The sequence below is a fragment of the Schistocerca serialis genome, chromosome 1 (genome assembly GCF_023864345.2).
Source record: "Schistocerca serialis cubense isolate TAMUIC-IGC-003099 chromosome 1, iqSchSeri2.2, whole genome shotgun sequence".
Lineage (NCBI taxonomy): Eukaryota > Metazoa > Arthropoda > Insecta > Orthoptera > Acrididae > Schistocerca > Schistocerca serialis.
Genome location: NC_064638.1, coordinates 779616775 through 779644560, shown reverse-complemented (window position 1 = coordinate 779644560; position 27786 = coordinate 779616775). Strand labels below are relative to the sequence as shown.

General features: G+C 40.0%; 1 protein-coding gene across 19 annotated transcripts in view; it reads right to left on the bottom strand.

Annotated features, from left to right (window-relative positions):
* The window catches only part of LOC126483260 (longitudinals lacking protein, isoforms H/M/V-like), a 454209-nt gene that overhangs the window by 289537 nt on the left and 136886 nt on the right, over positions 1-27786 (bottom strand). The gene's annotated exons all lie outside the window — the stretch shown is intronic.

The window sequence follows — 27786 nt, the reverse complement described above, 5'->3', positions numbered from 1 at the left end:
AATGAGATTTTACATAATTTTAATCTACGAATGAGCAGTTTCAGACAATTCAGATTCCATAATAGTATTCTAATCATTAGCCAATAAGCCATAAATACAACTTTCCTGTTGTCTGTTAAAACCGATTGCAAGGAAGAAAACAAAACAGTGCACTGTTGTGTATTCAACTTTTGTGTGTAGAATCTACATGGGAGAAACAGTTTATCTAATGGTTTAAATGCTCAACTTTTGAAGTGAAAACTGACTGCAAGAAAGAAAATGAATTGGCACATTTTCACAGCAAAGTACAGTGTTTTCATTCCCATAGTTGGTTTTAACAGAAAACCTATACATTGTTGTTTAAAAGGATATATAGCCTATGTCTATTTAAATGTTTGTTAGAATATCATATAACAATTTCAAATAAATCAGTCAAGAACTTTTCAAGATTTTTGGAAACAATGTTTCCCCTTTGTGTGCGTGTGCGTATGTGTGTGTGTGTGTGTGTGTGTGTGTGTACATTATATGTCCATCCAAGTGTTTAGTAGAGCACCGTGTAAAATTAAACTGCTCAAGAATATTCCAAGATTTTTGAAAACAACGGTAAAAACTCTCTGTTCTTCATATAGTCGTATATATAATAAATATATAAAATTGTACAATGACAATGTCCATACATAATGATGCATCGTGTATCAACTAATTACATCTAAGGGCTGACAGATAAATAAATAAATACACAACTAACCTGTGGTACAGCTATGGGCATACACATGACACCCTCATATACAAACCTGTTTATATGCAATTTAGAGGAGACGTTTATAGCCAATCAAGATCCTAAACGACCTGATAGCTTTAGGTACATGCATTATATTTTCATGATCTGGACCCAGGACAAAGACAGTCTCATTCCTTCACAGACCTAACACCTTCTTTATTATCCTTTTCACTTGAGCCTCCTAATCCCAGCAGCCTACCTGTCTGGTTGTATATGGATATTCAAGACATTTCTGCAGGAAGGAATTGTCCCTGATGGACTATAACTGAGGTGAGTTGGCCACCAACTGGCAGAACAAACGGATGAGTACAATGTGATTTACCACTGAATTATGTAGAGGGAAATTGTCCTTACAACACATCCTTTGATATTCTTCCCTCCTGTTGAATTTAATGAGACTGAAAGAATAATTAATATGTTACACTAAAAAATAAAACATCTGTTGATGGGTAAAATACGTCTTAAAAAAAAATAATAAAAAAAAAAAAAAAGAAAGAAAGAACGAATGATTTTGTGGCATCATTGGCCGGGAGGCCCCATTCAGGGAAGTTCGGCCGCCAAGTGCAAGTCTTATTTCAGTCAACGCAACACATAGACAACTTGCGTGCTGGTGATGAGGATGCAATGATGATGATGACAACACAGCACCCAGTCCACGAGCGGAGAAAATCTCCAACCTGGCCAGGAATCGAACCCGGGCCCACTGCATGGGAGGCAAGCAAGTTACCACTCAGCTATGCCCTATAAATACTATTTTCTAATATATACAAGTTCAGTCTTGTGCAACATATTCAATACATTTCCCCAAGAAGGAATGGCACCTGATGGATTAAAATAGGCTGCAGTGATAAACCTCTTTAAAAAAAGGTGATAAAACTAACACCCAACCCCCTTTTAACTATGGTTCCAAAATACCTGGAAAATTTTTTGAAAATACATCAAAAACTCATTCACATAATGACTGTCAATCATCATAATTTCCACAATATCCTGAACAAAAGGCAATTGGGTTTCATGTGGATCTTTCTACTGAGCAAGCAATGCCCTCTTTTAACAGTCAAGTTTTGGAAACAACCAAAAAGAACTCCAGTAGGTAACTTCTGCGATCTCTCATAAGATTGTGTAAATCAAATTCTTTTGAAAAATTCAGAATATTATGGTTTAAGTGCTACTGCCAGTTCATTGCTTCAGTCATACGTAAAGGACTGACAGTAATGCTGAATGGTTCATCTGGAGTACCCACCTCATGTGAGAGGGGCATTTTTTCTGCAGTGTGCCATAAGGCTTTATTCTAGGTCCACTCATATTTCTCTGTTCCAACACAGAGAGTAAATTTACACTTCTTGCAGATAATATTAAAATTCTTACTGATGAATTATCAAATAACAATCTTGAAGCAACAGTGAAATCCTATACTGGTTTTCTTTAAATGCTCTCCCACTCAACAGCAAAATATTTTTATGCTACTAACAAATTACTGAAAATAACTATATACCTCTACCAAAACTTTTACAATTGTTTTGGAACTAGTTTTAATTACTTTTACATCAGGATATCTGATGTAAATGTGGTTGCAATGCATCACTTAGGAACAATGTAAATTACACTGTCTGAATCATACTTTTCATCTTCTTAAGTATATGTGAGAGGTGTTCAAAATGAAAGGTACAAAACACCATGGCGAGTATAATTGATGTCTTTATTCAAAAGTAATCACCTTAGGCTTGAGCACAACTATCCCACTGTTTCATGGACTGAAGGATTCCCTGTTCCCAGAATTCCTGTGGCTGTGACAGGAGCCAGTCCTCCATTGTGTCCTTCAGTTTGTCATCTGAGTTGAAGCGCTTCCCTCTGAGATGGTTTTTTGGCAGAACAAACACATCGAAGTCACAGGGTGAAATGTCCAGCTGTATGGCAGATGCTAAAGCTGCTCCCATTTGAACTTGGTCACTACACTTTGTATGACCTTGGACACCTGTGGGTGCATATTATCATGGAGCAGAATCACTTCTTCTGTGAGCAGCGCAGGTCATTTGCTCTTGATGGACTTGCACAGGCTACGGAGTGTCTCACAGTACATATCACTGTCGATGGTTTTTCATGCTCAATGAATTTGATGACCATAGGACCGCGGACATAAAAAATACAGTGAGCATCATCTTCCCTGCTGAGGGCGCAGCTTTCAGCTTTTTAGGGGGGGGGGTGACAATACATGCTTCCATTACCTAGATGTCTCACTATGTTATTCCAAAGCAGCACGTGCAAATTTCAAACATTTGGTTGTTAGGACATTTCGAACCTTTTTGTTTGAACATACTTTATATTTAATTTGTACTTTCACCATTCTCATATTATTTTGAACACAGTCATAGACATTTGAAGATTTTTTTTTTCCTTCCTGAATATTTTTCTTGTGCCTCAACATTGAAACATAATTTTCTGTCAACTGAATATATGTTCTTTATTTGAGATACTATTTACACTGTATCTTTCATTGGCACGTAAGTTATACTTTGACTTTGCACAATTTGACACGTTCCATACGCTTGCAATTCACTCATTACCTTGATCTATGGAACACAAAATAAATAAAACATGGAAAGTCCAGTATGGAATAGCAATGATATGTATAGGATATAATGCTACTCACCACATAGAGGAGGTGTTCAGCTGCTGACAGACACAATGAAAAACATTGCTACACTTTAGCTATCAGACAAAAAAGTCCTCCTCCTTCAGAGGCTGAAAACACACACACACACACACACACACACACACACAGCTACTATCTATGGCCCCTCGTGCCTGACTGCAGACTATTCCTATGTCTGACATGAACAGCAGTTCATGGTGGGTGGTGAGCATGAGATGAGAACGAGGTAGGATAGCAAAGTGAGGTGGGGAGGAGGAAGGGATAGCAGGGTGAGGTGGAGGAAAATGAAGTGTTATTGTGGGGGTGAGCAGAGACATGGTAGGGATGGGATAGGGCTGCTAGGTGCAGTGTCAGCAAACTTCGGTGGGGGAGGGAAAATGGGAGAGGGAAAGGGAGAGACATAGACAAGACCAACAGGTGCACTGGTGCAATAGAAGGTGTGAGTACTGCTAGAGCAGGAGCACGAAAGTGGATGAAAGACAGGTACTAGTGAAGGTTGATGCCAGGGGGGATTACGAGAACGAAGGATATGTTGTAGGGAGAGTCCCCACCTGTGTAATTCAGAAAAGCTGGTATGGTAGGAAGGCTTCAGACGGTACAGCTCTGTTGCAGTCACTGAAGTGAAGCACGTCATGTTGAGCAGGTTGTTCAGCAACTGGGTGGTCCAGCTAAATCTCAGCCACAGTTTGGCAGTTGCCAATCATATGGACAGACAGCTTGTTACTTGTCATGCCCATTTGGCAAGCAGCTTCGTTGGTAGATCACCTCGCCTGTTTTCACAGGTAGCCCTGCCTCTGATGGGACAGGACATGCCTGTCACCACACTGGAGTCGATGGTGGTGGGAAGATGTATGGGACAGGTCTTGCATCGAGGTCTAGTGCAGGAATATGAGCCTTGAACAAGGGGTTTGGAGAAGGGCTGGACAAGAAATTGTGTATGTTTGGTGGGTGGTGGAACACCACTGTGGGAAAGGTGGGAGGGATAGTCGGTAGGATATTCCTCACTACAGTGTACAATGAGAGGTAGTTAAAACACAGGCAGAGAATGTGTGTCGAATAAAGTCCTGGGTGTTACTGAATTACAAGAGGAGTGTTCCTTTGTGGCCAGACTGTGGGCATGTGGGAGGTGGTTGTTGACTGGAGAGGTGGAACAAGAGAGACCTGTTTTTGGGCAAAATTAGGAGGGTAATTTCTGTCTGTGACGGACTCAGACTGACTTTTGGCATGTCTGGAGAGGGCCTGCTCATCACCACAGATGTGATGACCATAGGTGGTTAGTCTGTATGGAAGGGTGGTCTTGATATGTAGTGGGTAGCAGCTGTTGAAGAGGAGGTACTGTTGATGCTTGAGAGGTTTGATGTGGACAAAGGTGCTGATGTAACCATGCTTGAGGTGGAGGTCAACATCAAGGAAAATGGGTTCTTACATACTCTTGCCCTCAATCTCTGCTAGCCCCTGATCTACGTTTGCCTTGATACATGACTCCATACCATCTCAATTCACCAAAGCAAAAGGTGTACTGCACCTTCTTCCTTTCACAATATATTTCCAATCCATGTTCCATGTCACATTCAAGTGCTAATTTCTATCTTGAACCCAGTTCTTTTTGAAAATTTTTAGTACAGATGCATTTTTTAGACTTCATTGTGAATGCTTCAGGAGTTAGGTAGTTGCATCTCTCTGTACTTTACATTTGTACAGCTTGTGATCTGGTCTTATAAAATTCATTTGTAAAGTCGTCTTCATTAACAAATCTCACAATTTGGCATTCATTAAGAACTCCCAATGTACATAGCACGCGCGCGCGCGCGCGCACACACACACACACACACACACACACACACACACACACACACACACACACACACACACTCTACCATCACTGCTTCCACTATGTAGTGTGCACAATGACCTCTTCAAGACAAACTCACAAGTCTCAATCCTATAACAACAGTCGAATAAAGTGCATCTAAAAATGATACAGAACCAAATAAAACGCCATTGTACACATCCCAGCTGGCTCTAGACAGAGGGTAATACTCAGTTTGGTGGATTCCACAGCAGAATAATGGTCGTGTTGAGAAAAAAAGGACATTACAGACAGAGCAAAAAAATGAGTAGATTAAAGACAAAGCAACTAAGGATATGTAAAATTTTCACCCAAATGTCACGACAACTGGATCATGTTTTCTCAAACTATTGCTGTTACTGTGATTTTTTTTTTTTTTTTTTTTTTTTTTTCAATTTATGGAAACGATTAATACTTGTACTGGTACTTAGTTACTACATTTTTTAACAACAGACCACGAGTTCATATAAACAGGGACGAGAACGGGAACTGTCTGTGCACTGTTAGAGGTGCTACTCAGGTACTCATTGAAGGGATTCAGGGAAATTTAAAACACTACAGTGGATGGATAGTGTCTGAAACTACAGTGTTTCCAATTAAGTGTTTGATGTTTTGTTGTTGCACTATTGTATGTATCTACATGAAATACACAAAACATCCAGATTCACTGACAGTGTTCATATAAATCAGATTTTTGTAAAGTGAACCAATGCTGTTGATTGAGAGAGTGTGTAAATGTATTATCTAGTACAAGCTATACTTCAAGAGAAAATTTCACTGCAAGATATGACTACAAAAAGGATTACTAACTAAAATTTAATTAGAAACTAGAATTAAATTCTAGCAGTGCACATGCTCCAAGAATGACCTTCCTTAGACACTTGCCAGGGAGCTTTACTCCTCAACCCACTCTTTCCGAGTTTATGCATTTATCAGTCTCATTTTAATTCTCAATATTTATACTACTGGTAGATATGTGTTCCTCTTCTGTCTCAATATAATGAAAGGTTGCACTAGTTCCCTGAAAGAGAATGGACCTTACCTAAATGTCACTGGTGAAGCACTTTACTTTCTGGATGTTCCAGAATTTTAAAGTTAAATTCATATACCACCAAAAAACAGCATCACAAGTTATTTATTAACCAATAAAAGCAGAATAAACAAGTTCATAAACCATGATAATATCTTTAACAAAAGGTGGATTTCTTTTTTATGTATTTTATACACAGAACTGCAACTGTTCTTCCAGTTATGAGCGACATTTTTATCACCACTGAACAAGTCTGCTTCAAGCTGAACACTAACAAAATTGCCTGTGAACCTACAGGTACTGACAAATAAATATTATTTACTGGTGAGTTTTATTATTTTTGTATACTATCATGTGAAGAATATCTTCTTTTTTTTCTGGTCTTATCCCACGACAGTGCTTGTGCCTAGTGTTACCCTTGTGAAAATGTGAGAACATTTTCAATATATGTTTGTGAATCGTGTAGTAGAGGCAGGACATGGGTACCAACACAGTATTCACTTAGGGCAATTGGGGAAACTGCCTAAAAAGCACATCCAGGGTGACTGTTCACCTGACCTCATCATTAATCTGTCAAGTGGAGTCAATCTGGGGACAGCACACTTCCTTGAATCCCAGAATTGTTATGCTTACACCTGTGCCTATCAGGGCTGGTCTATCATGTGAAGAATTTAATAAATTAAATTAAAATTGAAAGTTTTCTGCAGAACCAAAATACTTTTGACAATATCGGTGTCACCAGACTTCATGTGGAAGATAAAGGTACTACTATATTATTTAGACAATTAAATCAAACAAGGTTTTTCCCCACCCAAACAGTGACATTTTCACTTTGTTCCTTCTCTAAGTGAGTATCTATCAGCAAATGGCTGTCCTTTATTGAAATACATTATAAAACTATATAATCTATAATCACATAAATTACATGTGCTGCAGCTGGGATAAATCTATGATTAAAGGTACATAACACAGCCTTTGACATGTTCCAAGTAGTCACCAGAAAAAAAATTAACTTGTATCTGGTGATGTTACTAAACTTATGCTCTGAGAACATACATTTCATCACTGATAAATCTCTTCTGTGTATGAATATGTGTGCATCATGTCACTCTCCCCCCTCCATCCACACACACACACACACACACACACACACACACACACACACACACAGCACGTGAGTGCATTTGATTCAATGTGAAGTAATCAAAGTAATAATAAATTCACATCTTACGAATTTGGTATACATTCGGTCTGAAGAATATATGCTGATTTATTTATTTATTTATATACTTGTTCCATAGATCTGAACATGTGAGCAAGTCACTCAGATGTGGAACATGTCAATGTACATAATAAAATACATAGAATAAAGACATTGTTACCGTATTAATAACAGTGCACAAAAGTCACTTATTAGGTTAAAAACTAGTCAACATAAATGTGAAGATAGCAGTTTCATATTTAGGGCATTATTGCATCTATTTTAACCTTGAACAGTAATCAAAACTCCCCACTTTGGGTTTAAAAGTGACCCAAAAATGGAAATGAGAAAAACAGGAATTTTTACATTAGGGCATTATTACATTAGTTTAACAGTAAACAGTGTCAAAAAATTTAAAAACATCTTTCCAATCTGGGTTTTACTTATTTCTCTGAAAGAATTCCTCTAGTGAATAAAGTGAGGTCTCAAGTAAATAATTTCTCAAGCTACGTTTAAATACTGATGTACTACTCCTTATACTTTTGATGCTGTTGGGTAGGGAATTGAAAATTTTCGTTCCAGAGTACTTTACCCCTTTCTGAATAAGTGTCAAGTTCTTTAACTCACAATGGAAATCCTCTTTTCTTCTGGTGTTATGTTCATGATGTAGGCAATTCGTTTCATACAGAGTGGGGTTATTTATTATGAAGCACATCAGTGAATATATGTACTGAGATGTTGCTGCCAGTATTTCAAGTCGTTTAAAACGATTTCGACATGAGGTTCGTGGGGGTACACCACAAATGATTCTTATTGCTCTTTTTTGTGCTGTGAGGATTTTCTTTGCGGCAGGTGTATTGCCCCAGAAGATGATGCCATAACACATGACTGAATGAAAATAGCCAAAGTAAGCTGACTTTGAGATGGTAATGTCATTGAAGCGTGACAAAATTCGTAAAGCAAATGTTGCCAACGTCAGCCGTTTTAGTGTTTGTAGATCATGATGTTCCCAGTTCAGCCTACTGTCCATGTATACGCCTAGGAATTTTGATAAGTACACTTGCTTTATCATCTGATCATTCTGTGTGATAACTATTTCTTTTGGGTTTTTGTGGGTTGTCTGGAACTGGATAAAATTGGTTTTTTTCAGGTTTATTGAAAGGGAGTTAATACTAAACCAACCCAGAATTTCTTTAAGGATATCATTGACCTTGGATTCTAAGTCAGTAGCTGACACATTATCCACCACAATGCTCGTATCACCAGCGAACATTGTAAATTTACACTTCTTATTGATGGATAAAGGCAGGTCATTAACATATATGAGGAACAGCAAGGGCCCAAGCACTGATCCCTGTGGCACTCCATGCTGCACAATTCCCCATTCAGAGTCCACTGTATATTGTGATACACTATCTGAAACATCTAGAATAATCTTCTGCTTCCTATTTTCAAGGTACAATTTTAATCAGTTCCCTACAGGTCCTGTAATTCCAAATTGACAGGCCTTCTTGAAGAGTATCTGGTGATCTACACAGTCGAACGCCTTTGATAGGTCGCATAAGACACCAATTGGCAGCCTCTTGCTGTTTATAGACTCTAGAACATCATTTGTGAATGAGAAAATTGCGTTATCTATTGAAACTCCCTTTTGAAAACCAAACTGCTGACTGTTAATGATGTTCAGGTCACCAAGGTGTGCCACAATCCTGTTGCACAGAGCTTTTTCTAGGACTTTTGAAAATGTTGTTAATAGAGAGATAGGGCGATAGTTTGACACATTTGTAGCATCCCCTGCTTTGTACAGGGGCCTGACAACAGAGTATTTCATTCTATCTGGAAACACTCCTTGTTGCATGGATGTGTTGCAGATGTGAGACAAAACTTCGGTCACTTCACTACAGCAAGCCTTCAACAGCTTGCTTGAAATATCGTCGATACCAGCAGAATGTTTATTTTTCAAAGACTGTATGATTTTTTTGATTTCATTGGCAGTAATGGGAAGCACACTTATTTGACTGAAAGGTTCTGGAAAATTATTTTTCATTATACGGGCAGCTTTATCTACAGAACCATGGCAACCTATCTGTGTTGGGACAGTTAAAAAATGTTGGTTAAAGATTTCAGCAATTTCCTCACTATTAGTTATCTCTGAGTTGTCAACAGTTAAAACAATATTTTTGTCTTTGGTGTAGTTTACAGTCCCTGTTTCTCTCTTTATCACATTCCAGATTATTTAATTTCATTTTCAGAATTAGTAATTTCAGAGTTTTTAATTACTTTGGCAAGAATTTTACAGTAGAGTTTATAATTTTTTAGCTGAGCAGGGTTGTTAGAAGTCTTTGATGCTATGTAGAGTTGTCTTTTTCTCTGACAGGAAGTTATGATGCCCTTAGTGAGCCATGGTTTTTTCGCAGCCCTTGCAGGTTGGACTCTGTATGACTTTTTTGGAAATACACTTTCAAAGATACCTGCTATCTCATTTGTGAATAAATTGTACTTTGAATTAGCAGTTTCTGCTAGATAAACAGATGTCCAGTCAGTATGCTGAAGACATGATCTGAACGTTTGAATAGCTTCCTCACTTATTTTCCTTACTGTTTTCCATCTAAGTGAGGTGTCACTCAGAGGAATTCACAAGCTGTTGAAAGTAACTCGTTGTCCGTCATGGTCAGACAGATCATTTATAACCATTTCAATATTAATATGGTTGACTTTACTCTGATCAACAAAAACGTTATCAATGAGAGTACTGGAAGAGGTTGTGGTTCTGGTGGGCGAGCTAACCACGGGAACAAGGTTGTACGTGCACATGAGATTTTCAAACTCCACCTTGCAGGGAGAATTAACCAAGAAATCTATGTTAAAATCCCCAACAACTACCATGCCCCTATTTTTTCTACTTAAGTACAACAAAAGAGTATCTAATTGTTTAACAAACACTTTAAAATTTCCAGATGGTGCCCTGTAAACTGCCATAACTGTTAATCTGGAGACAGTGTCTGGCACCTCTATAGCACATACTTCAAAATGTAGCTCAAAGCAGAATCTTTGTACATCTATTGCCGTGAACAAGACATTGTTTTTTACATATACAGCTACTCCTCCTTTGTCCATATAGTTCCTGCAATAAGACGTTGCCAAAACATAGTTGGGAATAGGGACCACTTCAATACCAGCAGTGATGTGGTGTTCTGTTAGACACAGAATGTGGGCACTGTTTATACCTTTTGTGTCTTCTATATTTGCTGTGAACTGATCCAGCTTGCAGTATAGGCCTCTTATGTTCTGATGAAACACTGTTAACTTTTGTTTGTCTTTAATTGTATTGCTGTTTGAGTGAACTTTCGTTTGTGTATTAATTACTTGTTGCAGATTTTTGTTATTACTGGACCAAATCCTGCTAGAGTTGGCCCAGCTCACTAGTTTCCCTCGTTAGTTAGGGCTATGACTGGTCTGCTTTCATGATCGTTATTGTTTAGGCCTATTATTTCATGAAAAGCTTTTCCAATGTCTGCTGCTAGTTTATTTTTGCCAAACTGATTTAGATGTAGTCCATGCTTTGTGAAGCAGTGTCTCTCATACCTGTCTGTATCCAGTAGTGTCACATTCGTAAACTTAGTGCAAAAGTGTTTCAGTTTACTATTCGTTAGGCGAATTTCTCTGTTCACACAAGACCAGTCTGCCAGGTCATATCTCGTGGGCACAGTCGTTAGTATTATGTTTGTATGCTGTAATAACTGCAGCAATACGAGTAGCTTTTTAATGAAAGTGCTGGCCTCGTTGCAATAAACATCGTTTGCTGCTTCGATTATCGCAACACAGTCTTTAGCTACTGAAACTCTTCAGTGTGCGTGACTGCATGGGTGGGTGCATGGGAAGCTGCATGCGCGGCCGTATGTTTGATGCAAATGCATGTACATACTCATTTCACATTTTCACACCATTATTTTATTTTCACCATCAAAGTGGAGTTGTTTTCTACTTAATAATTACCTAATTTCCACTGTCATTGACAACTGCACTCTACTTTTGTCTTGTTTATGAGATCTACTTTACGAAATGTGTGATTACTCTTCCCCGTAAGAAACTACTGCATTAAATCAGTAAATTTTTTTATCACATTTTGGGTCTGTTTTGTGCATCCAACAGTTTGATAAAAGTATTAAAACTGAAGAAGAAGAAAAAATAACATCTGCAGTGGTGTTTTGCATAATCAGAAGACTTCTCGAAGGCTTCATGCAACTATTTTCACTAAAAGCATTGCTCAAATAAATGCCAAAAAGGAATAACTAACAGTCTACAAATTTCTGTTACTTAATCTTTTTTAATCTAAGGGATTCCAAACTCAGAGTTATCCAAAGAAATTCCAAAAGCTCAAAGACAGTAAGATACTACATAAACACTAGTATAGTAGGTAATGCTACAAATGGATGAATGTAATCACCACTGCATGTAAAGTAAAATACTCAATTTCTAGAAGCAATAAAGTAATTTAAAACAAGCTAGATATAGACAGTTTCTTTATGGTCTGCAGCATTAATTATCTTACTTCAACTTTCTTTTCACAAAGTTATTAACAAAAGTCAGGGCTGTATGTCAGCAAGTTGCAATTACCAAAAGAACAAGAACTACTGCTTCAGAAAATGTAAATTAAACCATCTCAGTTTGTACTACAGTGGTGTACACTTACCTTTACGTGTTATGGGACTTTCAAATAAGTAAATAAAGGTGTTGTGCCAAATCAGTATTGTGCCTGCTAATGTGTAGCAGGACAGTAAGGACACATGTAATAGTGTATGAGATTACTTAATTTGCTTACAACTGATACTGAGTAGTCAGATATATGTATTGTATTTAACAATAACTTTCTGAATACAGCAGGTGAGTTAAACAAAAACTTAGTTTCACAGGCAATCATACAATTCTCTCGGAAAATGGCTTTCCATGATTGCTATTTGAAAAACACCTCTGTGGTACCAACACAGGATGAAACTGAGTCAATAATTAAATCGCTGAAGACTAAGGTCTGTAACAGATATGATGGGGTTTGTAGCAGGATACTAAAGCATTGTGCTGCATATGTTAGCTGAGTCTTAGTCACATGTGTAATTCTACTTGTAGGAATGGTTAGTTTCTTAAATGATTAAAACACTCAACAGCGAAACTGCTTTCTAAAAAGATGAGAATGGGATAATGTTCACAGTTTTTGACTTATTAATGCCATTGGTGCTTGTAAAAGCTATTGAAAAGGGTGTATACATAAGGGTAACTGATCATTTCTGTTCAAATAATTTGATGTGAAGCATACAGTTTGGTTTTTGAGGTGTTATAATGACTGAAAATGATATATTCTACTTTCTTGGTGAGGCACTGGATAGATTAAACAAAAAAATGTGAACATAGTCATCTTCCTTGTTTCAACTAGGGCATTTGATTGTGTTGGTCACAAAACATTACTGCAGAAATTGGGCCATTTTGGAATAAAAGTAGCAGCATACGATTGGTTCTCTTATACATTAAGAACAGACAGCAAGAGGTCGTTCTCAGCAGTAATGAGAGCACTCAGATGTGGTACCTGATTGGGGCGAAGTTATGTGGGGGATGCCTCAGGGATCAGTGCTGGGATCATAATATACAGTCATTGAATATTAATAAAACTGACAAACTGCAGGACATTTTCCTGGCTAGAAATGGAGGAAAAGAGATCCTATGAATATATGTCCAAAAATACATCAATGCCATGGTAAATGGCACAGATGAATGACAGTTCCTCTGACCAGATGCCTTGTTTTCTTTGTGCATTGCAGGCCGTGTCATTAATGAAGTGTGCTGTAAGCAGCAGAATGGTCCGATATTCATGTTGGGAACAAGCAGAGATGGTGTTTGTGTATGAACAAACAGATTGAAAAAGTCGAGAGGCAGCACGGCTATAGCAAAACAAGTACCCTCACAGAGACAAACCACAATACACAATGTTCCGAACCCTTTTTGGGCATTTGTGTGATCATGGGACCTTTCTGACAGACAAACGTGCAGGGTGGCAGCAGACTGTATGTACATAAGTTTTGGGGGGCCTAATTCTGCAGGATATCGAGAGAAAGCCTAGTAAAGGCTCCAAGCAAGTGGCCCGCCAGCATGGTGTAGGCCAAAGTACGATTATGTGTATCCTGTGTGACAACCACTACTATCCCTATCATCTGCAACATGTTGAACATCTATTGTGATGTGGATGTGATGCAGCTCTGTACGATGTTCTGGGACGATTTGTAGTCATTCCACGCACACCATCCATTTCTGGACATGTGTTTGCAGACCTTTTTTTCCCAGTCACGAATCCATCCCTGCAGTTTGTCAGTGTTTTTAATGTTCACCCTGATGGTTGCGTGCAACATTAAAACTGAAATTCTGATTGCACAGAATGGGCTTATTGTTAGTGATTCTAAACAATTAAAATAGTTAGCTGTTCTAATAAGGTGTTTCAGAAACTATCAAGGAAAATTCTCATTCAGGATCTTGATCAAAAATGATCTTGATCAAAAACTGAATGCTGCTGTATTTACCTAAATTCAATTTGTATGTTGTTACACCAGTTGTTCATGTGCAAATTTACGCACTGTGCAACAGTGTATCTTGTCTATACAAACTAAGCTGCAGACAGGGTATTAAAACTTAATAATGCAATTCTTTGTATCAGATTTCCAGTTCTTTTCTCTTTCCCTTTTAATTTAATTTAATTTATATATTCTTTTGCACACTGTTCATGCACAAATCAACAATCTAGAACTAGTGTATCTTGTGATCTCAAACAGGACATTCCTGTACATGGAATTGCATTAATCATGGTATCTATTTTGTCATCAGTAACGATTAGTTCGCTTAGTAATTACAACAAAAACATATAGCACTGCTACTGAAAATTTATGTATTACAGATGCGTTTCTTTTTCTATGCAGTTCTGACAGAGCCATTTTATTGTAGTTACTGTTAAAAAGCTTTCATTGTTTTAGTTCACAAATAACAACACCTTCCAAACGTTTCACACTCATTATGGCCATAGAAGCATGGTATTTTCCGAATGTACTTCCGACCAAAAAACCATTCTGGAAGCTGGAGTCAGAGGTTTTTGTTATATCTTCATTTGAGTTTTTGTGTTGATATTTCCATAGAAATTTTCGTCCCAACACATTTGTCTTTATTTCTAACTGAGAAGTCAAATACCAATTTTCATAGATTTAGATTTAAAAAATTTTAATGTAACAAAAACTATTAAGAAAAGGATAGTTGCTACTGACCATATAGTGGAGTTGCTGACAAGGGAACCTCCCCATTGCACCCCCCTCAGATTTAGTTATAAGTTGGCACAGTGGATAGGCCTTGAAAAACTGAACACACATCAATCGAGAAAACAGGAAGAAGTTGTGTGGAACTATGAAAAAATAAACAAAATATACAAACTGAGTAGTCCATGTGCAAGATAGGCAACATCAAGGCCAATACACGGTCAGGAGTGCCATGGTCCCGTGGTTAGCGTGAGCAGCTGCGGAACGAGAGGTCCTTGGTTCAAGTCTTACCTCGAGTGTAAAGTTTACTTTCTTTATTTTCGCAAAGTTATGATCTATCGTTCGTTCATTGACGTCTCTGTTCACCGTATTAAGTTTAGTGTCTGAATTTTGCGACCGCACCGCAAAACTGTGCAATTAGTAGACATAAGGACGTGCCTCTCCAATGGGAACCAAAAACATTTGATCGAAAGGTCATAGGTCAACCGATTCCTCCACAGGAAAACACGTCTGATATATTCTATACGACACTGGTGGCGGCATGTGCGTCACATGACAGGAATATGTTGTCAACCCACCTAACTTGTACACTTGGCGAATGGGTAAAAAGATTCTTCTAGTTTGCCCGATTTAGGTTTTCTCGTGGATGTGATAATTACTCCCAAAAAAGTGATGAAAACATAAGAGTTTGTCACATAAACTGCAACAAATGAATGCAACAGTTTCACAGTCGCACAGTTTTCTCCGTGCTCTGTCAAAACATGATTTTAACATTTTCAAATTTTTCCGTGTGTAGACCGTCAAATTCTGCATATATCCAAGCAAATCTGAGCATGTCCTGGAATTTTGGAGAGCGAAGTTGATTATGTGTGAGTGCTTGAACTTTGATAATTGTCTGAAAATAAAAAAATAAACTTTTCACTCGAGGGAAGACTTGAACCAAGGCCTCTCATTCCGCAGTTGCTCACGCTAACCACGAGACCACAGTGCTCCTCAGCTCATATTATACTTGATGTTGCTTATCTTGCGCATGGACTACTCAGTTTTTTATATTTTGCTTATTTTTTTCATAGTTCCACACAACTTCTTCCTGTTTTCTCGATTGATGTGTGTTCAGTTTTTCAAGGCCTATCCACTGTGCCAACTTATAACTAAATCTGAGGGGGGTGCAATGTGGAGGTTCCCTTGTGAGTCACAGATAGGCACGACTAAAAGACTGTCAGAAAATGAGCTTTCAGCCAAAGAAGGTGTGGGAACAGCAGGTTCTCGTAGTTTGAGACCAGAATGATTTCAGGAGCTGAGAATGTGTTGTACAGATAACTCCCATCTGTGCAGTTCAGAAAAGCTGGTGATGGAGGGGAGGTTCCAAATGGCCCGGAGTGTGGAGCTACCACTGAAATCAAGCATGTTATGTACAGCTGCATGTTTGGCCACAGGGTGATCAACTTTGCTCTTGGCCACAGTTTGACAGTGGCCACTCATCTTTGTGGGCAGCTGGTTGGTAGCCATACCAATATACAAAGGTGAACAATGATTGCAACAGAGATAGTACATAACAAGGCTGCCTTCACAGGTGGCCATGCCTCTGATAGGATATGACAAGCCTGTTATAGGATTAAAATAGGAAGTGTTGGGTGGATAGCAATATCTTACAGAGGGAGCAGAAGTCATTCTGGGATGCCTATGCCATGGAGATGTGTTTCGTCAGAACCAGGTTTGCGAGTGCAAGGACTGGTGGAATCTGTAAAGGTGAAGGTCATTGTTAAAGAAGAGGTGGGGTACAGGGGAAGGAATTTTTATGGTTAGGCCGGGCTTTGGAGGGGGTGGGGAAAGAAGATTCCTCGGTTTAGGCGGCATTCAAGGAACAAGATGAGGGACTACAAAGGAGTGCCCCCTTTGTCACCCAGTACTCCCACAAGACTGGAACAACTGAACCACATCCTTCAATTGGACTCTGATTATCCATCATCATCATGTCCTTAAATCAGGGAAAGTCATCCCAAGATCCATCCCAGGCCTCCTACAGTGGCGTTCTGTTGCCCACCCAACCCTCACAACATCCTATGCCAATCCCAGCTCCTTATCACAAGGATCATATCACTGTGGAAGACCCAGGTGTAAGACCTGACCAATCCACCCACCCAGCACTTCCTACTCTAGTCCTGACATAGGCTTGTCCCATCACAGACTGGCCCACTTGTGAAAGCAGCCATGTTATATACTCACTCATATACAAGCTCTATTGCAATCACTGTTCAGCTTTTTAATTGGTATGACTACCAACCAGGTGTCCACAAGGATGAATCGCCATCCCCAAACTGTGGCCGAGAGCAAAGTGGCCCACCCATTGGTGCAACATGCAGCTGTATATAACATGCTTTATTTCAATGGCTGCTTCAAATAAATTCTGGGCTATCTGGATCCTCCCCTCCACTATCAGCTTTGCTGAACTGTGAAGATGGGAGTTATTCTTACAACATGTTCGCAACACCCAAAATCATCCATGTCTCAACCTACAGTAACCCACTGCGACCAAAGCCTCCACACAACTTCTTCTGCCACATCTGTTCTCTCACCACCTTACAATTCACCTCCCTTCACCCACATTGTGTGCTACTCTCTGCTGGCGCACCAACCTGTGTTTTCCCCTTCTCTGCTCCTCTACTTTCCTTTCCCTGCTTTCCCCCTCCTCTCCCTTCCCCACAGCCTCCCAACACTGCACCTGTCAGCCCTGTCCCGCCACATTTAGTCCCTGTATGCTCCACCAGGCTGTGCCTACTACTCTTCCCCCACCCATACCCTGCCATCCCTCTCCCTTTCCCTGACCCACTGTGGATTGTTGCTCCCATTCGACGCGCTGCTTTGCAGTCTGGGCGAAGTGACCGGAGACAGCAGTCACGGGTGTATGACGTGTGTTTGCTTGTGACAATGTGTGTACATTTTTGTGTCCTGAAGAACACTTTGCCAAGAAGCTTATACATACCAGTCTTTTCATCTTGTCTGTCTGCAAATCAATGTGTCATCTTTAAGGTGAGTAGCAATCTATCCTTTGCATAATACTGTTTACATCTCAACCTGGACTTCCCCTTGTTTGGCTATAAATTTATCCAGGACACTTCAATGAAAGCAATGACAACATTTAAAAAGAAAATAAACAAAATAAAATAAGAATGAACAAAAGGTATAATAACTGGAGACAACATTTTGATGTTCACCCCTCCAAGGTGAAGCTCACTGTATAAATATATATCAAAATTATTAAAAAAGCCATGTTGGTTGGCTCAAGATATTCAAGTGCTAATGTTTACCAAGTCATTTGCATTTTAGCTGTCATGGGAGAGTTTAATTACAGCTATCATCATTTAAAGTACAAAGTTCATAATTTTCACATTTTTGTTATTTTAAGAGTAGCTTTGTGCAGCATGCAATGTCACAGCCATGTAACCTGATCTATTGTTACAGCTGTCTTACTGTAGTCTTCAGTTTGTCTTTGTTAGGGTCAGTACTTCCTTCTATGTTCTTAACAGCAGTTCACAGTGCAAGATCTCTGGATGGTAATCAAATGGGGAGGGTACATAACTGTCCCCTTATGCCTTAGCAACAGACAGAAGGTGCTGCTCATTGCTGAGAATACATCTGACCCAGCATGAAACACCTCATATGTTAGAGTGAGAACCAATTTTCCTAAAAGCACAGTGGGTTTGTTGTTTACTGGGAGATCCAACACTAGGCATATAATGGAGTCCACCAGAAAAACTGCTGGCATAAGGGAAAGGAAGGCCAGAGTGCACTTGTAGGACGGAAGGAGGGGCAAGCTTGTTTGAGATGTGGACCCTCGACAATAAATTGTTAAGAATACTGGTTGCAGCTAGCTACAAATTGTAACACATGTCAACTCGGATTGAGAGAACATCATTGTTTCCTCAGAAAAATTATAATGGAGTACCAGTACATTTTTCAATAAATAGACAAATGCCTAAATGACAGACATTGTGATAAGAGAGCACACAATAAAAAATAAACTAAAATCAACCAATATCAAAGAAGAATCTGGATATGATAAGATAAATGTATGAGTCTACATGGATTATGTGAAACAACTTTAAAAATAAATAAATGAGAGAGAGAGGGAGAGAGGGAGAGAGAGAGAGAGAGAGAGAGAGAGAGAGAGAGAGAGAGAGCATATGTTCCTAGAAGACTCAAGCAACATATTACATCCTCCCACAAATATCACTCAAAATAACAATCGAATAAAATAAGAGAATTTTGAGCTCATACAGAGACTTACTAACAGTCATTCTTCCTGCACACCATTTATGAACAGAACAGAAAGGGGGAAATGTTAGTGATTCCTGAAGTAACCGATGCCACAGATTCTAGAATGGCTTACTGAAGAAAAATACAGGTAAAGTTCTGCTTAACTTTAACACCACAGTGCTTTACTACAGTTGAGTTGAAGTACGCTGATCCCTGACACTGGCAGTGGGCTGGTTACAGCAGCTTCACAGGCCTACCTAAACCAATAACGGGGGGGGGGGGGGGGGGGGGGGGGGGGGGGGGGGGGGGGGAGATGCTGAAAGTATAGTGTGGAAGAAGATACACAGACTGAAAGACCTGATGTTAGAGAGACTGTGCCTGCCTTCACAACTCCGAGAAACTGTTGTTGGATGCTCTGCCTCTGAGTGACCAACCCTGCCCTGTCCACTCTCTGCCAAACCTATGTGGCCAAGAAATTGAAGTAGGGCTGTCATGATGATGGACCAGGATATTTTATAAGTTAGGTGGACAGCAGAATATTACTTTGGGATGAATCAGAAGGATTTTGGAGAGGATATTCCTCAATACAGAAAATGATGCAAAGTATTCAAAGTCTTGATGGAATCCTTTCTGCAACTTCTGTGTGGCCTTTTATGTGAGAAGAATCACCACTTACTTGTTATCACCCACATGAATGGCCATTATTAAGTTGTATCCAAGGTCAGTTTAAGCTGCGATTTTTGCTCTATGGTCTCCACACTTCAGTTCGTTACACAGGTCTATGGGTCCTCATCTACGCTATTCTCTAAACAGTCTCCTTCTCTTCTCTCCTGCCCCCCCCCCCCCCTCACACACACACATACACAGTTCTTTTTTCTTATTTAATTAAATATTACACACCACTACCACTGCTTGCACAAGAGCGAGCTGTCTACAATGTTTTATTACTAAAATTCTCCCGTCACTCTTCCTCCTAGTGCTTTCCCTTCTCCTTCCACATGACACACCACAAATGCTCAGTTCAGTTGATCCGCCATGCAGTGACAATGCAGCTTTGTTTTACTGCCTTTTGGCTTTCATCTCAGAATCTTAGGCTGATTTCAGTTTACACACACACACACACACACACACACACACACACACACACACACACATCACCAGTGTGATTGGCTAGTATAGTCAAAGATTCACCCTGCATTGCTGGTGACAGACTGCAACCTGGGTGGATTTTTGACAACACTAACCACTTTTGCCGGTGAAACATCAGAAAAATCATTAAACAAGTATAATCTAAAGGTGCCGAGACAAACAGGCAATGTGTCAATGCATACATTAAGCTGCCCTGTTCAAGTTCTTATTTTTATGCCTACCTACCTCCGAACTACTCCACTTTATGGAGAGTGGATATGTTTAATCATTTCGTAGTTAGTAACTCCATTTTAATTGTTAAAATCCTTAACCCGAATACTCTTCACCATACAGCATTGTTATAAAAGATAAACATCTATTCCACAGTCAAGCCTCTCTCCAACAATATCAATAACCTCATCTCTGGATTCACATTCCAAATCATCTCACAAACCTACTCCTATTGCTGTCATGGCAACTTCTGCATTTACTAACTATTCAACTTTTAAATGGCCAGTGTCGGTTGGTCACAGTCAGTGTGCTCCCTGCCGCCGTTGGATAAGCAGCTGCAGCAGCAAGTCGTATACTCCTAGCTCACTCATTTGTTACATAGTTTAATTCTTAATTTCTTTGCGTGTTTTTGGTACTTGCATTGTTTAATTCATAAATTTCGGGCGTATTATAGTATTTGAGAGTTGTAGCATCGCGTTTTAGTACCTGAATAGTGTAAATTCGCGTAGTCGTTTGTCTTCTGTTTTTGTTTTGAACGGCCAGTGTCAGTTGGTCACAGTCAGTGTGCTCCCTGCCGCCGTTGGATAAGCAGCTGCAGCAGCAAGTCGTATACTCCTAGCTCACTCATTTGTTACATAGTTTAATTATTAATTTCTTTGCGTGTTTTTGGTACTTGCATTGTTTAATTCATAAATTTTGGACGTATTATAGTATTTGAGAGTTGTAGCATCGCGTTTTAGTACCTGAATAGTGTAAATTCGCGTAGTCTCCTTCTGCCGCCGAGCAGTGTCAGCAGCGCGCAAGTAGCAGCATTACTGCATTTACTAGGCAATCTTGTATTTTAATAACCGTTTAAATTTTGTTGATTTCTTTGCGCTCTCTGTAGATTAGTTCAGACGTTCTTTGCAAAACAGTTTTTAGCATGGATAGGGACTGCAACTGCTGTGTTCGGATGCAGGCTGAGTTGGCATCCCTTTGCTCCCAGCTTCAGGCAGTGTTGCTTTCGGTCACACAGCTTGAGGCTATTGCCAATGGGCATCACTGTGGGGGTCCGGATGGGGGTTTGTCGGGGACGGCCAGCTCGTCCCACGCATCCCCTGATCGGACTACGACTGTGGTTGCCCGGGGTACTGCCCACATTGAGGGTGATCCCTCACCTGTGGTAGAGTGGGAGGTCGTCTCAAGGTGTGGCAGGGGGCGAAAGACATTCCGGAGGGCTGAACGGAAAGCCTCTCCAGTTTGTCTGACGAACCGGTTTCAGGCTCTGTCTCAGGCTGATACTGATCTTCGGCCTGACATGGCTGCTTGTCCTGTTCCAGAGGTTGCCCCTCAGTCTGCAAGATCCAGGCAGTCGCAGAGGGTGGGCTTACTGGTAGTTGGGAGCTCCAACGTCAGGCGCGTAATGGGGCCCCTTAGGGAAATGGCAGCAAGAGAGGGGAAGAAAACCAATGCGCACTCCGTGTGCATACCGGGGGGAGTCATTCCAGATGTGGAAAGGGTCCTTCCGGATGCCATGAAGGGTACAGGGTGCACCCATCTGCAGGTGGTCGTTCATGTCGGCACCAATGATGTGTGTCGCTATGGATCGGAGGAAATCCTCTCTGGCTTCTGGCGGCTATCTGATTTGGTGAAGACTGCCAGTCTCGCTAGCGGGATGAAAGCAGAGCTCACCATCTGCAGCATCGTCGACAGGACTGACTGCGGACCTTTGGTACAGAGCCGAGTGGAGGGTCTGAATCAGAGGCTGAGACGGTTCTGTGACCGTGTGGGCTGCAGATTCCTCGACTTGCGCCATAGGGTGGTGGGGTTTCGGGTTCCGCTGGATAGGTCAGGAGTCCACTACACGCAACAAGCGGCTACACGGGTAGCAGGGGTTGTGTGGCGTGGGCTGGGCGGTTTTTTAGGTTAGATGGCCTTGGGCAAGTACAGAAAGGGTAGCAGCCTCAAAGGGTGCGGGGCAAAGTCAGGACATGCGGGGAACAAGCAGCAATCGGTATTGTAATTGTCAACTGTCGAAGCTGCGTTGGTAAAGTACCAGAACTTCAAGCGCTGATAGAAAGCACCGAAGCTGAAATCGTTATAGGTACAGAAAGCTGGCTTAAGCCAGAGATAAATTCTGCCGAAATTTTTACAAAGGTACAGACGGTGTTTAGAAAGGATAGATTGCATGCAACCGGTGGTGGAGTGTTCGTCGCTGTTAGTAGTAGTTTATCCTGTAGTGAAGTAGAAGTGGATAGTTCCTGTGAATTATTATGGGTGGAGGTTACACTCAACAACCGATCTAGGTTAAAAATTGGCTCCCTTTACCGACCTCCCGACTCAGCAGCATTAGTGGCAGAACAACTGAGAGAAAATTTGGAATACATTTCACATAAATTTTCTCAGCATGTTATAGTCTTAGGTGGAGATTTCAATTTACCAGATATAGACTGGGACACTCAGATGTTTAGGACGGGTGGCAGGGACAGAGCATCGAGTGACATTATACTGAGTGCACTATCCGAAAATTACCTCGAGCAATTAAATAGAGAACCGACTCGTGGAGATAACATCTTGGACCTACTGATAACAAACAGACCTGAACTTTTTGACTCTGTATGTACAGAACAGGGAATCAGTGATCATAAGGCCGTTGCAGCATCCCTGAATATGGAAGTTAATAGGAATATAAAAAAAGGGAGGAAGGTTTATCTGTTTAGCAAGAGTAATAGAAGGCAGATTTCAGACTACATAACAGATCAAAACGAAAATTTCTGTTCCGACACTGACAATGTTGAGTGTTTATGGAAAAAGTTCAAGGCAATCGTAAAATGCGTTTTAGACAGGTACGTGCCGAGTAAAACTTTGAGGGACGGGAAAAACCCACCGTGGTACAACAACAAAGTTAGAAAACTACTGCGAAAGCAAAGAGAGCTCCACTCCAAGTTTAAACGCAACCAAAACCTCTCAGACAAACAGAAGCTAAATGATGTCAAAGTTAGTGTAAGGAGGGCTATGCGTGAAGCGTTCAGTGAATTCGAAAGTAAAATTCTATGTACCGACTTGACAGAAAATCCTAGGAAGTTCTGGTCTTACGTTAAATCAGTAAGTGGCTCGAAACAGCATATCCAGACACTACGGGATGATGATGGCATTGAAACAGAGGATGACACGCATAAAGCTGAAATACTAAACACCTTTTTCCAAAGCTGTTTCACAGAGGAAGACCGCACTGCAGTTCCTTCTCTAAATCCTCGCACAAACGAAAAAATGGCTGACATCGAAATAAGTGTCCAAGGAATAGAAAAGCAACTGGAATCACTCAACAGAGGAAAGTCCACTGGACCTGATGGGATACCAATTCGATTCTACACAGAGTACGCGAAAGAACTTGCCCCCCTTCTAACAGCCATGTACCGCAAGTCTCTAGAGGGACGGAGGGTTCCAAATCATTGGAAAAGAGCACAGGTAGTCCCAGTCTTCAAGAAGGGTCGTCGAGCAGATGCGCAAAACTATAGACCTATATCTCTGACGTCGATCTGTTGTAGAATTTTAGAACATGTTTTTTGCTCGAGTATCATGTCGTTTTTGGAAACCCAGAATCTACTATGTAGGAATCAACATGGATTCCGGAAACAGCGATCGTGTGAGACCCAACTCGCTTTATTTGTTCATGAGACCCAGAAAATATTAGATACAGGCACCCAGGTAGATGCTATTTTTCTTGACTTCCGGAAGGCGTTCGATACAGTTCCGCACTGTCGCCTGATAAACAAAGTAAGAGCCTACGGAATATCAGACCAGCTGTGTGGCTGGATTGAAGAGTTTTTAGCAAACAGAACACAGCATGTTGTTATCAATGGAGAGACATCTACAGACGTTAAAGTAACCTCTGGCGTGCCACAGGGGAGTGTTATGGGACCATTGCTTTTCACAATATATATAAATGACCTAGTAGATAGCGTCGGAAGTTCCATGTGGTTTTTCGCGGATGATGCTGTAGTATACAGAGAAGTTGCAGCATTAGAAAATTGTAGCGAAATGCAGGAAGATCTGCAGCGGATAGGCACTTGGTGCAGGGAGTGGCAACTGACCCTTAACATAGACAAATGTAATGTATTGCGAATACATAGAAAGAAGGATCCTTTATTGTATGATTATATGATAGCGGAACAAACACTGGTAGCAGTTACTTCTGTAAAATATCTGGGAGTATGCGTGCAGAACGATTTGAAGTGGAATGATCATATAAAATTAATTGTTGGTAAGGCGGGTACCAGGATGAGATTAATTGGGAGAGTGCTTAGAAAATGTAGTCCATCAACAAAGGAGGTGGCTTACAAAACACTCGTTCGACCTATACTTGAGTATTGCTCATCAGTGTGGGATCCGTACCAGATCGGTCTGACGGAGGAGATAGAGAAGATCCAAAGAAGAGCGGCGCGTTTCGTCACAGGGTTATTTGGTAACCGTGATAGCGTTACGGAGATGTTTAATAAACTCAAGTGGCAGACTCTGCAAGAGAGGCGCTCTGCATCGCAGTGTAGCTTGCTGTCCAGGTTTCGAGAAGGTGCGTTTCTGGATGAGGTATCGAATCTATTGCTTCCCCCTACTTATACCCCCCCCGAGGAGATCACGAATGTAAAATTAGAGAGATTAGAGCGCGCACGGAGGCTTTCAGACAGTCGTTCTTCCCCCGAACCATACGCGACTGGAGCAGGAAAGGGAGGTAATGACAGTGGCACGTAAAGTGCCCTCCGCCACACACCGTTGGGTGGCTTGCGGAGTATAAATGTAGATGTAGATGTAGATAACACTTTTCTTCCATTGCACAAAACTAATCTTGCCTATCTACACAGGTCAATGCCTATAACAATGAAGTGATTATTTCATGTGTACTTTATGTGCACAAAAATAAAATATAAATAAAATTATCTACAGTCCATTCAGCACAGTAGTTCAGTGCAGTAATTGATCATGTATCCTTTTTCCCCTAAACATCATAGAAAGTAGTTGTATATGGGGCCACATACACCTTGCCAATCGGACAAAGGTTACACTTCAGCAATTTGGTTGAGAAACACTGCAGCATGCTCCACACAGCCCAGATCTTTCAACATGTCATTTTAACATCTCTGACGGCATAAAGAGAGAGATGTGTAGGCGTAGGTTTCAGTTGGAGAATGAAGTTTAAGAGTGGGTGCAGTTGTGTATTCATCAGTGGCTGATGACGTTCTACAAAACAGGGACTGATGGTCTCATCTCCCAGTGAGCTCAATGTCTTAAAGTGTCTGGTGATAACTTTTGAATGGAACCATTCCCAGGACCTGTTGCAGTGAGTGTTCAGTTTCATTTGGCTTCCCTTCATAATAAAGAACACCAATCATGTATGTTGAAAGATCTCATAAAAAACAATGAAAATTTAACAATTATGAAGATATTACATGGTATCTGTATAAGAGCAAAGAGGAAAAAAAATTTTCAGAGGGAATGAGAGCTGAGTTGATGTACTGAATTAATATTTAAACAAGGTAGACTATGATTAACAAGTTTAGAGACTAAAAGCAAAGAATGGGAGAAAGAAAGCTGACAGAGAGAATTTATTATAGGCTTATGACATACAATTTAACATGTTTGTTCAAATGGTGGTGCTAGAACACCTTGTCTAAAATCTATTCAAAACTAATCAAATAATGAAGTATTTTCTGTTACCCTGTTCTCTTTTGGTTAAAAAGTTATCAACAAATGGGGAAAAAAAGAAAAGATCTTGTTTTCTAAGCTGCACTAATTTAGTAAGAAAATGCACAATAGCAATCATGACTTGGAAACATTTCAGCTGTGGTCATAAAACATTTACATTCAACTCTAAGCAATCAAAATTGGACACAAAAGGCAAGTACCTAGACAAACCAAAATAGTTGGAAATAAATCATCTTATCTTCCTTCCTCCTGCTACCCTTCACTCCCATCCTCCATAATTGATGCACCACTCTTATTCACCTCAAAAGATATACATTAGAGAACATACTGTCACAAAACTAATACCTCTCATTTATTTTGTTGTAGTAGTTACAAGAAAAGACCTGTCTCCAGAAATCTGTGATATTAAATAATCTGTGATATTTAATACGGCATTTTAAAAGATTCAACTGTTTTAATGCATGGAGGATGAAGATGCTGCATAAGATCAGAGCAATGTCTACCTCTATTAGGCAGTCGCTATGAACAAATTTAATAAGAACTAACCAGTGAAGTCAGAAAATGTAGAAGTAATTCTTCTGGTACTAACAAGCAAGCTTTCTTACTGTGAACCTAAATTTATCCATAAGAAATTATGTCATAAGAAAATTTAAAAAACAAGCCATTACTTCACAATGACAGTTGGAAGAATACTATGTACTTTGCATTTTGTTGCAGAATGAGTGATTTTTTAATGACTACAATATCAAAAACACTGGGAACTTCACTTCAAAAAATTTTCGCAAGATCTTTCCACTCCAACCCTTCCATTCCTCCCCCACTCCTCCATCACCAACACCATCTCTCTCTCTCTCTCAGCACACACACACACACACACACACACACACACACACACACCACTGCACTGTATTTCTGATCCATCTGCAATTCTTTATAGCAACATTGTTTCTGTTAGCATAACATGTGTCTGAGAATGTACATTCTTGTATCTATCTGTTTCCCTAAGGGAGCAGAATACGGAAATTTGAGAGAGTCAGTCAATTTTTAGTTTGAACATCCACTTGTGTATATGAAGACAACACAATTATCTTTGAAACTGTCATAAACTACCGTCTTTCTTGAGGATATATCCCACACCCAGATAATCTCAACAATGTTTGCGTTGACCCTTTATCTTCAATATGCCCTCTCCTATGTTCATAAAATAATCCCATTACATACTCTTTCCAGTTATAGTCCTCTATGTACAACACAATGGTTGTTCCATCATGCACAGACATCACCATTTAAAAATGTCTCAAACTGCCCCAATTGCGAACAAAATAATGAACAGTATCTCCAATTATTTCTCTGGTCTATTTTTTAACAAAAGTGTTCACACTCTTTCTCTTAGGCAACCTTATGCATATAATCCCATTAATTTAGATGTCATGAAACTGCAATAGCGCACACACACCCTTTCCTCAATTCAGCACTGCACAATATTATGTTTGAAAGTGACGCCTCCACAGTATTACTGAAATTCTGCATGGCAAGTAACACTTTACATGTAGAGAAATTAACTTCAGAGCCAACCATGACAACATTGCTTACTTTTAGATAATATTTAACTGAACAATTTTTCCCTGTCAGTAATGAAGACTGTACTTATCTACCCAATTTTTGACTTTTTACCAAACTGTCCCACTACCTTCTTCTTATTAGTCTTTAAAGAG